General features: G+C 46.7%; 1 pseudogene; it reads right to left on the bottom strand.

Moving 5' to 3' along the window:
- Positions 1-979: 979 nt before the first annotated feature.
- LOC117032830 (MICOS complex subunit MIC27-like) lies at positions 980-2845 on the bottom strand (annotated as a pseudogene).
- Positions 2846-14424: the final 11579 nt, after the last annotated feature.

The raw sequence follows: 14424 nt of genomic DNA, 5'->3' as shown, positions 1-14424 counted from the left end.
CTCCCAGGTGCTTTGTCTCCAGGTAGGCAAAGCAAGGTAGTACCAAAACAAGAGTTGCAGGCCTGGGCTATTAGATCAAATGCACAGTGAGGATGGGCACGGGGATGCAGAATGGTAAGAAGAACGACCCCTGGGGATTTGAGCTGAGCACCAAAAACGTGTGCTACAAGGACGGCCCCAAATGGGAAGGGCTGCTTAGGAAGGGATCATGCTCCTCTTCACAGGAGCTGATTCATCAGCAGAAGCTGTCAGTGTCCCCACTTTACAGATCAGGATGCTGAGACACAGAGAACTCAAGTAACTCATCCAAGGACACACAGGGACTATAGCAGGAATTCAAACCCAGACAGCTTGACTCCAGAGCTTTTGCTGTTGATCACTAAGCCAAGTCGCTAGACAAACCACAACGATAGATGAAAACAGGTATGTGAAGTGTTTAGTAGAGTGCCGGGTACATTCATTTCCTTTACAAATCAAAGCTATTGTTAGGTTTTGTTTGTTTGTTTTTTGTCATAAAATATGGATATTTTATTCCAGCTCTGGAAAATGAAAAAAAGGGGGGTGGTCGGGAACACATCCTTCCACACACCATTCTTTTCAGCTGACATTACTTACAAAAAGCTAAAGCAAATATATGTGTATATGTATAAGTATTTATATATACACATACATATTTTTTCCGATTTTAGTCTCATAAATGTTCACATATTTACTCTATTTTTTTTATAAATACCCTTAAAAGTTATCAAATGTATCCTAATACTACTACCTCTGCCTCTTCACCAATCATTTGATATTGTTTGGACTATATTCATTGTTTGTGATTTAATCACTTAAGTGATTGGTCAAACTATACATTAGAAGATTAGGGAAAAACTTGCTTTAATTTATACTCTATGCAACAGAGTTACCAATTACATGATTTTTTTCATCATCATTTCCAACTTCACACATCTTGTAGTGCTCTATGCAGACTGTTTCAGCTTCTAGTGCTGTACATATCTACATCTTCAGGATGGGACTACCCGTGACCCGTGAGCTTGGGGTCAGGCATAAACTGTGTAGCACCTGAGGTGGATTCTGATTTGGTCTTTGTTGCAGAGCTGAGTTCTGTTGACAAAGCCCCTGGGTATTTCAGGCCTTGAGTTGTTTTTGCAGGTACTTCTATTTCAGCAGAGCTTCCTAGCTTAGTTTTTTCTTTAGGTTCAGGAAGTGACTCTTTTTTGTCCACATTGATTTAACTGCTTCATAAATTTGCTGGCTTGTAAAAAATGCCTTTTTCCCAGTTACCTTTGCAATTATTACTGACTGAACTGGGTAACAAACAGTTTCTCCTAAAGTGGCCAGTCCCAGTGGATAAACAATTTTCTTAAATCTAGAACCTTTTCTTGCTGAAACCAAGCCTGCCAATCCTGAAACTGTAATCACTCCAATTTTCGGAAGAAAATCTTGTGGTGGATTCTTCAGATAAACATACGTATCTTTTCCAAATTGTACTATATCCATTATCCCATTTTTCACAAAGACATAAACACCCTTGCACCAGCCAATATAACGACCAGTTGTAGTGCGGATAGAAGCAAAGTCCGTTTGCAAATTACCAGGCTGCTCTTCAACATATTTAGACCGGAGAGGCGGTGCAGTATATATGGGGAGCTGCTCTGGATTTTTTCACCAGCTGCTTTTTGGAGTTCTCTTCTTTGGCTGCACGCACACTCATAGGGGCACACATCAGACCTGCAGGCATGCTCGTCAGTGTTCTCATCCCAACGGCCGCCACGTCCGTGACCCTCTCTGCTCAACTTTTCCTACGGAGAGCCGAGAAGTATTGTTAATTTTAAGCAGGCAAGATTCTAGGAGTTTGAAGAAGAAACCTCAACATACCAAGAGCACTTAATTCATTTACTTATGCAATTCTCATCACCATAGATTCCCAGGCCTCATCTTCAGCGCTGCCAATGGTGGTGTGCAGAGCCAGCTTTCTGACTGGCCCCATGCAGCGAATTCGATTTTCAACACCTTCTCCCATTTGAATTCTGACATATTAAGAAAGATGAATTAGAGAAAAGGGTTTAAGAAAGCTTAAAGTAGCGAGCTTTAGGGAATATGATCCATTTAAAAGGGTTGAATTAATCTGAAAGTTATCACGTGAGGCAGGACCAGAAAAATCCAGTGATATTTACTCAATTTATGAATCACTGTATCAAAGATAAATGTTAACTAAGACAGTGAAGATTTTAATCCAGTTTTCTTAACGGCACAACCCAAGCACTGTGGCAGGATGACAGAGATGAAGGGAAAGCAAACATCAAAAGGGGTGTCATACGGAGGGCTGAGTACTTGTTGATGTTACATCAGGAGAGATTAATAGAAGCCAAAGATTTTAACAATAGGATGGATAACTCTGAGATGGCAAAAAGGATCATTGTTAGTAATGTGTTGGATCGGGGTTTGACCACATTACTTTTAGGGTAACTTTGCATTCTAAAATTATACACACACACATAAACACAAAAGGTCGGACGGTTAAGTTAGTGAACTTTCCACTAGTAAGCGCACGGTGGAAAGTCCACGAACTTAATCATCTGACATTTTTTTCGTGTGTGTGTGTGTGTGTGTGTGTGTGTGTGTGTAATTTTAGATTTTATATATATACATACACACACACAGACACACACACACACATTTTAATAGCTTTCTTTCAAAAACAGAACTTCATTTTCACATCTTCCTAGGCACCTACATTGCAGATGGCACTTTCAGAGTCACAAAGGAGAGCTGTCAGGGGAAAGATGGGAGGGCCAATGATAACTTTGGCCTGAAACTCTATTTGTTTGGACGCCATGTTGGCCACCTTCTCGGGTCTTAGGTCACCCCCAGGAAAGGATGTTTCATTGCTGTTGGTAGGTAAGTGATAAGCAGCTGACCGAGGAGGTCCTTTGTTTTATTTTCTCTCTGAGTATATTTGTAAAACTTGAGTTTTGCTGTCTTTCGTGATTTATATTCTGTCCAGGTGGATCTCACTGAAGCTTCTGAACACAGCACCCTTGCTTACTCCTCCAGGGCTTTCCACAGCTGTTCCTTCTGCTTACGATGCCCTGTGGCCATCCTTCTCTTGCTTAACTCTTCCCTTTAAAATCCATTCAAGGGTTGCCTCTGACCTTCTCCCCCCAATGTCAATGTCATGCTGCTGTCCTGGGCTCTCTCAGCCCCTGCACTGCTGCTCTCAGAGCAGCCATTGTCCTGGATTATACATGTCTATCTGCCTGTCTCCCCCACCAGATGGAGGCCTGTCCTTGGATCTGTGTGACTCTGGCACCCAGCTCAAAGTGGACACAGATATGTGCTTGTCAACCTAGTGAGTGCTGAGCACTTTCCCTCCCCGCTTCTAGTCCCAACATCAGCTTACAGCACAGCGTCCATGGGGGATGGGGGATCTGTTATTGCCACCGAGGAATGCAAATGACAAGATCCCAAGGAAAGGGGATGCTTACATGGGGTTTTCTGAATCCACAGAAACACGTAGATGTTTGAGGATGGGAGCACTTTACCTCTGCTGTCGAGCTATTTGGGAAGCTGTACCCCAGGTACAGAACCACGTCGGATTTTATGAAATCATTTTGCTGGTTCTATTTATAGTCTACTAAGCACCTGATACACATCAAGCACTGCACTGAAATCCATTCAGGCAGATATTTTCATCCTAGACGAGGAAGCCCCTTTGGTCTGGACCTCCCAGGTTGGACAGCACTGTCTCCACAGGCTGGCACGCGTCACTATTCAAGGGCTCAGTCCTCGTTTCTAGGAGACACCAGAGCACAGCAATATCCGACGGAATTGTTTGACTTCAACAATTTCAGAAACCAATCCTAATGGTGCATTGAGGCCCTTTCATTGTCTTGGTTCACTAGTTATAAGTGGATTTCAATATGCGTTTAATCAAAATACCCAGCTGCATTCATTTAGAAACACAGCCCCACAAAAAGCAACTAAATGGACCCCTTACCTCCCTGCTAAGAAAATGCAGGAGAGATTTCACTAGAATTTAATTTCGCAGAAAAACTAAAAACCCCTGGAATCAGCTATTTGTGATATAAATTTTAACTCTGTCTGTTTGGTAACAAAGGTAACGAATAAACTAGTACATTTAAACAGATGAGAGACAAGGCTGAGGGGAGAGGACAGGCGATGGGCCATCCCACCTCACGTGCCTCAGGTCCCTGTGGGTCCCTGTGCACGGCAAACCCACAGCTGACTCCAAAGGTCAGCGTCGTGGAATGCAGTCACCTTTGCATCAGAAGCAGCAAGACTCACTAGACAGAGTTGAGGTTTTGCAGTTAGATTTACAAGTTAAATGACCTTGGACAATTATTAATTTTCTCAAGCCTTCCTCATCTTCATCTTTAGAGCGCAGATAGCGAAGTCTACTGCATAGGATGTGTTATGGATTGAACTGTGTCCCTAAAACATTTGTATGTTGACATCCTAGTCATATGCTGACGTTCCCCCAATACCTCCAAATGTGACTTTTTCTGGAAATAATCTTATAGGCTCATCATAGATGCAATTACTTAACATGAGGTCATAATGTAGGAGGATGGACCTCTAATCCACTATGGCTGGCGTCCTTATAACGAGCGGGTATTTGAACACAGGCACACGCAGGGAGAAAGCCACGTGAACATGAAGGCAGAGATCGGAATGATGTGTCTTCACAGCCCAGGACCCAAGGATTTCCCAAGATTCCAGCAAAGGACCAGAAGCTAGGAGGCAGGCATGAAACAGATTCTTCTTCACAGCCTCAGAAGGGACCAACCCTGCTGACACTCTGCTCCCGACCCCTGGCCTCCAGAATTGAGAGACAATGTATTTCTGTTGTTTAAGTCCCCAGTCCGTGGTATTTTGTTACAGCAGGCCTAGGGAGCTAACACAGGGTCATTCTAAAGATGGTGTGGGATGGTGTCTGTAGAAGCATCGAGCTCTGGACCTGGGGAATAGTAGGTGTTTATAGAGATCAGGTCCTGTCTCTTTGTTCTGGCCGAGACATGGGTCACGTGTAGGAAACAGAGAAGATGAGAAGAATCCAGCTGGAGTAAGCTGGGTATCAATACATGCATTAAATAAATGAGTTATTCTGCAAATAAGAATTGAACGCTTCTTATTGGCTTGTGTGGCTGGTTGTCTGGGACAGTCCTTTTATTGTTTTCCTGTAAGAAATGCATGTAATTTTCATCAGATTTTCTTAATTTCAGAAAGAGTCTCTTGAAAGTTGGTGTTTGTTGGGCAAACATGAGGTGTGTAGGAGTGTTAGGAGGCCATGTGACACTTGAAAAGGGTTTCCTGTCACAGGATCCCCCTCTGTCTGCACAGCTGGCCATCAAGGAGTGGGTACCATTCCATACGAGTGAGGAAGACTTCTGGGAGGTAAAGGATTGAGACTCAGACCCTTTTCATTTTGTGGATCAATATTGTCAGGTCCATTCTGACGGACCAAGAAGGCCCTGACAAAGGTCTCAGGCAGAAAGGGATACAAGGGCGCTGAAGTGTAAATTGTCATGAGGGAAGGAGGCTGGATGACGAGCAGAGCTCCCCACCACGTGGGGAGAAGCTATGACCATGTACACATGTGGTGGCAGGGGCTGGAGACCCCCCATGCATAACCTCTCCCATCTGACAGGCATGCTTTGGCAATGAGGGCTTGGCCTGCATGTGGACCACCGAGGGAGCTGATGAGTCAGGACCCGGTCAATTATGTGGGCCCCATTTCAAATGTAGCCCTGTGGGACAACAACAAGGCACAGAAACCAGGGTCTGGCAAAGGACTGACACATCTTACAGAAATTTTGCTGTTTGCCAAAGGAAGGGGACGATGACACCAAGCTTCACTTCCTCCTCTTATTGGCAGCTTGCTTTTCTGCCCCTTGACCAGAATTTCCGTGGCAACTACCAAGCACCTAGTGATGACCATATTCTCTATTTATTCTCTATTTTTTATACCTTCCCTTCTCGTGCATCTTCCTTTCACTCACAGTGAGGTCAGGCTGGTGGCAAACTGGAAACATACAGCAGAACCGTCAGGAATGGGAATACCCACCCATCCAGCAATCTTAATGCAAAGATGTTAATTAATGGCACAACTTAAAGGAGTGAAAACTAAAACGGAAATAAGTCATATGTCCCCCATTAAGAAATTGCATAAATAAATAATGTACCGGGCACTATGACATTATGCTGTCGGTGACAGAGAGGTGGCCCAGCAGGGTCAGCGAATGGCAGTCAAACGTGGCCGCTCCCACTGCCTGTGCCCTCAGGTTCGCAAAGCTGTGCGTGGTTTTCACATTTTTAAATCATTTTTAAAAAATTAAAAGAAGAGTAATGTTTGATGTGACATGACAATATTCAAAGGTGAACGTTTGGGGACACAGCGATGCCTGATTTTTCCATCACTTCTAAATCTACTTTCATGTGCAATAGCAGTTGCAACAGAGCCTAAAATACTCATTCCCTGGCCCGTGACAGAAAAGGTTAGCCCACCTCTGTAGTAGAAGAAGCATCACCTGGGAAATTACATTTTCAATGAAAAAGGAGGTAAAACGCAGTATGAGAGTTAAGACCCATGTTTGGAATATAGACCACGCGAGGTGGGGGGAGGGGGCCATCGGGAAAACTTGAGTGTTTAATCATTAGACTGTGGGACTAGTGGTTATTTGACTCAATGGTCACCACAATTGTCGTAAGTATTAATATTCCTATCACTACTATAATGTTCACCTGTAGTTTCCAACTTTTCTGTAATTAATGTACCTTGTTCTTAGTAAGATTAAGTCATTATTGAAAATCACTTTTCCTCCCACAAAAGTTAGACTCCCACCCTTCTTATTTGTCCCAAGACCTTTCTTAGAGACCCAAAGAGACTGCATTACACCCAGACCACTGTATACAACCTCCTCTGTTTTTCTTTAAATTGTCTGGTCCTCAGGTGCCATGCGGACAGAGGACCGAGTCTCTTGGCAACATATGGAAGTTACCAAGTTTCCATAACATTTGAGGTAGTATGGAGTGGCCAGTTTTAAAGTGCTCACTAATAAAATGTTATGAAAGGTTAGAACAAAAAGGCGGGTCAGTCGACTGAGCAGGAGGTCACAGGGCTCCATGGGGACAGCACGCTCCTCGGTCCTGTGAGACACCGGGGCAAAAATGTGTCCAGGGGACTCAGTTTCTGTCAGCCTCTAAGGGCTTTAGCCAAGCATGGAGGGGGTGAGACCTGACAGGAGCAAGGGGACTTGCACCGCCAGCTGCCCTGAGGACGAGGGAGGGGATCCCTCAGGGGGAGAACCTCAGCCGTTCCCTTTTGTCCCTGGCAGCCATGCTGCTCTTAGTGCAGGGACCTCAGGGAAGCATTATGTGCTCAGTAGAGAGAATATGGCTTTACAGGCATTGAAGTCATGACATGCCATAGATTGTGTAACAGCAGTTGAATGAAATGAGGAATGTGAAATTGTTTGCCTGGTGCTGGTAAGACACCCAGGAATGAAAGAAATAAAACAGCCCAGGTGACTGTCTGTTCTGGTTGGAATAGGTATAATAACAGCCCCTCCAGTGGGGAACCAAAGCTGACAGGTGCTGATTCTATTGCCTACTGACTTGCAATCCTGGGCATCAAACATTCTGCACTTAAATGGAGTTTCCTGGTTTGCATCACAGACGTATCTAGCTTCCGCTGAATAGTTTTGTTGGGGAGATGAAGTGAGAAAGAATACAGATGTCAAACACTTCAGACCCTGCCGAGGACAGAGGAATACATGCAGTCACCTTTATCACCGATTCTTACAGTAATCTGCAAGACATTGGTAGGTTCATTTCTACATCAGAAAACAATATCTGAAAGGTTATGCTGTTTTTCCCAGGCAGTACAGATGATAAAAGGAGAAGCTGGGGTTCAAACCTTGTTGTTTTCGGAGCCCAAGCGCGGCTTCCTCCAGCCCAGCGTTTCTCCAACTTTCCTGTGCAGACAATCACCTGGGGATCTTGTTACGATGCAGATTCTGACCCAGTAGGACTGGGGTGCAGCCTGAAAACCCATGTTTCTAATAAGCAATGAGGGGAGGTCAGTGCTGCCAGTCTGTGGAGTACACTTCAAGCAGTGGGGTGCTAGAGCTTTCTGCCTTCTGATCAGGCACGCTGCTTCGAAGGGACGAGTGGTCAGGGCAAATCTGAGAGAGGGGCGAATAAACACTGAAGTTGATTTAGAAGAAAAAGAACAGGGAGGAGATGGAAGAGAAGGAGAAACAGTCACATCTGAAAGCAATCAGGCTCTAGAGAAGAAGAGGAAGAAACACACTGGTCTGGCCTCCATGCTCAGAACCACGCGTGTTTGTTGGGCAGCTCACCTGCATCCAGGCCTTTTCATGTGTGTCAGAAACCTGCACAAAACAACAAACTTCTGCCTTTGTCTCTATGTGGTAAAAGACGTAAGAAGTAGGATTCTCCTTTCTGCCCCCGTCTCCGACGCCCTGACTTCTCAAAGAACAGCCATGTTTCTGAGTGAAAAGGTCACTCACCGGTTCAGAGCAGGATGACAAGCTGGCAGGTCTGAACTAAGTTATTTTCTGGGCCCTGGTCTCAGGTGCAGGCTTCGTAGTCAGATAAACATGGGGTTCGCATCCAGGCTCCGTGGTGCTCAGACTCCTCTTCTGTGAAATACAGATGATTTTATTCACCAAGTTTTCCTGGAGGTCAAAATGGGTTAATATGTGTAAAGCATTAGAGCAAGTCGTGGCATGGAACAGGCTCTTAGCGCTAACGGTGGCACTCACGTGGGTAAAGCAGTGACCCTTGTGCCTAAATGGGTCACAAAACGATCCTTCACCATCCTCAGGGCTCACAAGGTGCCAGGTGCTGGACCAGTAATTCTCATGTATTCTCCCCCACCCCTGAGAGGCAATGTATTATTCTTTCACTGATGCTGTTTTACAGATGAAGAAACTGAGGCATAGAGGGGTTGAGTCAGTTGCCCGAGTCACCCAGCTCACACGTGGGATGACGGGTATTGGAACCGGGAGACCTGGCTTCAGAGCCTCACTCTTGTCCTTTCATTTCTGCTGGTTGTTGCCACTGTCCTTGGGGGTTCGAGAAAGTTCCCTGGGTAAAATCCCAAAAAGCCAATTATTTTTAACTTGTGGGTAGAGGTGACCAGAGCTGTTTCTAAAGAGGTGACATTTATCATTACAGTCACCCTGAGAACACACAGCACGACAGATCCATGCCCTGAGACCAGCCCGTGAATGACGTTCCTTTGTGTGGCGTGCAGTCACAGCCTGTCCCCACTGCTGTCAGAACTGATTAAGCCAAACACATCATCAGAAACGCCATTCAAAGACTTCTGTAATTGACGGTATGACGGGAGTTACACAGAAGCAACTGAATTAGCAAATCTGCCCAACCCTCCTGAACAAAGAGCCTCAGAAGGAAATGAGCTAATTATGCATATGCTGTCCAGACCAGGAACAGGGTGTGAAACAAACCAAGATGTCGCTTCATTACAGGGAGAAGTGGCACTTCCCTTGGAGGTCAGAGAACTGAGAAAGTAGGTGGGATCAGAGCGGTCCTATAGCCAACCCCTTCCGTTTTCAGTCACCAGAGTGAGGAGACGAATCACCAACCACCTTGCTCCTGAAACTCAAATAACACTGTCTCGTTGTGGCCCCTGAACCAAGCACGGTGACAAATGCATGGTAAGTGCTCACTGCATGTTGAAATGAACAGATGAAAGTAGAAACGACAGCTGTCATTCAAGGAGCGGCAACTATGTGAGAGCCATAGGTTGGCATCTTTCCCATCATTTCTCATTGTTAATTCTCAGCAATATCCTGCAATGCATTGTTGAGTTTGTCAGAAGGGAACCATGGTCCAGCAGATTCACTAAAGAGACCAAGATCCCAAGCTAGCGACAGCCAATGTGCCCAGAGCCAAAGCCCCCTGCGTTCTCTCCACTCTGCTGCTTTCTCTCTGGTGATAAGCTCGGGGCGTCTCCTGCTGCTCTAGGGGCATGTTCCCGCAGGAGCCTCCAGGTGTGGTTGCCGGATCTGCTGCCACAGTGAGAACAACCACAGGCCACCAAAGAATTCATGTTCCTTCTACAGATAGGAGTTTCCATCCCATTCAGGCCAAACATGACCAGTCCAGACCCTCACGGGACTTGGCTTTCGAGCCATCAGAGACCCCAGCGTTATTACACCCGGCCCACTCCCCATGATGGCACGTGGACAAGTTATATCTGCAGAGACGTGCTTAGATCCCTTGCACCAGCTAGCTGGATGTCATGCAGGGTCTCTGGTCCCCACCCCACATAAGAATGCAGGATATGGTGAGGCCAAAAAGGAACACCCACAGAACCATAGATAGGGGAGTCATACCACGATATTCTCACTGGCGGCTGGTTGAAGATACGGGAAGCAGGAGCCACAGGACCCGCAATGTGCCATCCGCTTCTCTGCCAACTAACCGACCAACCAACCCTACTTGCTAGCTGCAATCCACCGTTCTAACCATAATCCTCGCTTGCTAGCTCAGCCACGGCAGTTCTATTAGTGGCCAATGGCTAACTAGTTACAGCTGACGGCCAACTAGTCACAGCTGACGGCCATCTACTACCCGAGCCAGCACCTTTCCACGTGAGGCCGAGCGCCTGCAAACTGCTCTGCGACTCTGTCCCCACACTGGGTTTCCTCAGTTGTTCTCAGCAGCATTTCAAACAAAGTCTTACCCAAGACGAAACAACCTCTTGTTCGCTTAGGTGTTGGAAGAGGCTGTGATTTCCATCCTAAACCCTTTACCAAGTCCCTAGAGACCAGCCTTTACGACGAAAAGCTTTCCATGCTTTTGTCTCACGGGGGTCAGATCTGTCTCCAGCATATCTTCAAAGGTTAATCACATGGAAATGGTTCTGCCACTGTGTCTGAGCCTGTCAATGATATATCAGATCATAAAAAGAGAACAGGACAACTGATGTCCAACTGCTTCTGAGAACCCAGGTGCTGAAAGGATAATCAGCTGACCTCACTCTCACATAAGACTGTGGCAGAGTTTTTAAAATGCACTATAACATGGTAGCGATACAGAGGCCCTGAGAAGCAGTCTACTGTAATTATCACAGTGTCACAAGTGAGGGAAACATGAGTGTGGGGACAGAGCCCCAAAAAGCAGTTTCCAGGCTCTCGGCCTCATATAGAAAGGTGCTGGCTCAGGTAGTAAATGGCCATCGACTGTGATCAAATGGCCAGCAGCTGTGGCTAGTTGGCCGTCAGCTGTAACCAGTGAGCCATTAGCCATGAATATAACTGCCGTGGCTAGGCTAGGAGAAGAGGCTAGCAAAGAGAAAAAAGAAAAAAGGGGGAGCTAGCAAGAAGATGGTGGCTGAGCCTGCAAGCAGCGCAGTAAGGGTTGAGAATTGTGTTGCTCTTGGTTCCTGTGTCTCCAACCCAGCCGCCAGTGAGAGTATAGTGGTGTGACTCCCCTACCTATGGCTCTGTGGGTGTTCCTTTTTGGCCTCACCATGTCCTGCGTTCTTATGTGGGGAGCGGGACCAGAGACCCCGCCAGACGCCCCGCACGACACTTGGCGAAGTCGGCAGGATCCCCTGCACGACAATGAGCCTTAAATCAGAGAGATCAATCTGTAAATCCCAGGTTTACCATACTCCTGTGCGACTTTGGGTAAAATGCTTACCTCTTTATGCCCCAGTCTCCTCAGCTGGCTGGTGGAGGTGAATGCCACCACTCCCCAGGGATTTGGTGAGTACAGGGCCCCGTTTCTGTTTGGCTGATCCTTGTGCACACAGCATCTTGCTCAGCACCTGACACACACTGGAGGTTAAAGCACGCGTCCGGGTGGATCACACGTGGGGAAGCCTGGCTAACACACTGTGGGGACAGAGCCCCAGAGTGCAGTTTCCAGGCTCTCGGCCTCATGTGGAAAGGTGCTGGCTTGGGTAGTAGATGGCCGTCAGCTGTAACCCTTGAGCCATTGGCCACTAATATAACTGCCGCGGCTGGGCTGGGGAGTGGAGTCGAGGAGAGTCGGTCGTTTGGCAGAAAAGCGGACAGCAGGTCGCACGTCATGTAAACCCAGCCTCCAGCGAGACCACAGTGGTATGACTTCCCTACCTATGGCTTTGTGGGTGTTCCTTTTTGGCCTAGCCATATCCTGCGTTCTTATGTGGGGAGCGGGAGCAGAGATCCCCCAGGCCGCCCTGCATGACACATACAGTACGCGCTCAGAAATGTCAGTGTCCCTTCCTGTAAACGACTCCTCTAGTCACAGAACAAGTCACCGAGGCCAAAATCTGACCTGATTCCTGCTTCAGCACTCCTTGCCTGATGAATTAAGGATGGAGGAAAACGGGCTGGGGAACAGGTCAAGGACTCACAGCTGGAAGAGATTATGCTCTCCTTTGCCTGGGGTAAACTTGAACCGTGACTTCCCATTATTCTGAAATGAGAGAAGTACCCAAGTCAAATGTTCCCTTGCCCCGACTCCACCCATCGCAGGAGGGAAACCTGTGGGCAGAGCTGACCACCTCTGACTAATTCACCCCAGGTGTCCAACACCATGGGTCGCGGCATGCCTGTTCATCATCAAAGCCCAACTCATAAACAGGAATGAGCTTCTCGAAGGGAAATAAGAGAGCAGATACCTACTAAAAAGTCAAAGATGACATGTGCATCCTTTTATCCTTACACTTCACCTGTCAGTGACAAACAGTGACATTTTATGGACATCGCCAGTCCCTGTAGACCCCTGTCATTGCTTGACTTCTGGGGCCTTGCAGCCCCGGTTCCAGGCAGCTGTTCCAAACCATGTCCCATGCTGGACCCCATCCATGAAACAAGCTCAGCGGCTCGCCATGCCCGGGGGCTCGCCATGCTCGGGGTTCCAAGCCGTTAGCCCTCTTTACTGGCTCCTTCCTCCATGCTCCCACAAGACTGGGTTTGCTCACAGACCCAGGCACATGTGGGCATCTGTGTTAGATCAGAACTCTACATATGTGCCTTAACGTCCCCCACCCGTTCCCCAAATCACGGCCACACGTAAAGTGCTGTGACCTGCTCGGTGCCCCATCTGGGTTTATGCTGGGTGTACACGTCTGTCTCTGTCCACAGTTCCTTCTCGGGTTCTGTTTCTTCTGAAATCACAAGCCCTAGCCTAGCCATCGAAAAATCTCGCTGCGAGCCACTTTCTGTAAGCTTTCTCCTTCACCTCACACCTTACCTGATTAGTTTGTCTTGGGGCAGAACCATGAACATATATGGCATAGACGTCACTCACCTCACACACACACGCACAAACACACACCCTGGTGTCTTCTTAAGTCTTCATCCTCCTAGCTAACTGGTCTGAAGTTTAGAAAAACGAAAATATTCAGTAGAATATAGTTGAATCCAAACTTTGTCCCCTCTGGATAGGTTGACCAAATGATAAACATATCATCAATACAAAGACATTTTTGTGAGTGAAAAGGGACATTATAATGTTAATAAGAAAACAGGCATGAAGTCTCACTTTCCTAGAAAAACAGAATGTGCCACCACACAAATGCTAACGTAAGCTGAAGCTGAGGTAAGTTTCCCCAGAATTTGCAGGTAGAAAACACTGAGGAAATTGTGGGAAGTCAGAGTTTAAGTGGATACAGCGATCCCAGGCTGTACTCCCGGGCGGTGGTGAGAGGCGTGCAGTGCTCAGATGTCCTCTAATGGCCATCTTGTTCCCGGATCCTGGCTCCTGCTCCAGAAAGCGAGGAATAAAGGAAGAAGAGCCAAATAATAAAACCTGAGTGAGCTAGCAAGACTATGTGAAATGGCTTATCTTGTGCTCATGCGATGAGAGAGGTACACGTGAGCATCAAGGACAGCCATCTGAAGAAGGTGGGTGGCTCTTGACGGAGCCAAGAATAAGCCCATCAAACTGAGCAAGCATCGGGCGGCCGGACGACTCAGCTGGTTGGAGCGCGAACTCTGAACAACAGGGTTGCCGGTTCAATTCCCATGGGAGGGTGGGCTGCGCCCCCTGCAACTAAGGATTGAAAATGGTGACTGGACTTGGAGCTGAGCTTCGCCCTCCACAACTAGACTGAAGGACAACGACTTGGAGCTCATGGGCCCTGGAGAAACACACTGTTCCCCAATATTTCCCAATAAAAAACTTTTTTAAATAAAAAATAAAAAAAATAAACCAGGATGGATCCTGGGACATTAATGGGAAAAGTGTTGAAATCTGAACAAGGTCTGGAGTTTAGTTAATAACTGTCTTTAAAAAAAAAAAAGGCCAAGGTCTTAAAAAAAAAAAAAAAGAGCAAGAAACTAGACTCATGTACATTTCAGATGCAAGAACATTCAGGAGTGTACAGCACCCACTGCTGCACATGTC

Source organism: Rhinolophus ferrumequinum, chromosome 13 (genome assembly GCF_004115265.2).
Source record: "Rhinolophus ferrumequinum isolate MPI-CBG mRhiFer1 chromosome 13, mRhiFer1_v1.p, whole genome shotgun sequence".
In the NCBI taxonomy this organism is placed as follows: Eukaryota; Metazoa; Chordata; class Mammalia; order Chiroptera; family Rhinolophidae; genus Rhinolophus; species Rhinolophus ferrumequinum.
The sequence above is the reverse complement of the archived record's forward strand: the minus strand, read 5'-3'. Positions and strand labels throughout refer to the sequence as shown.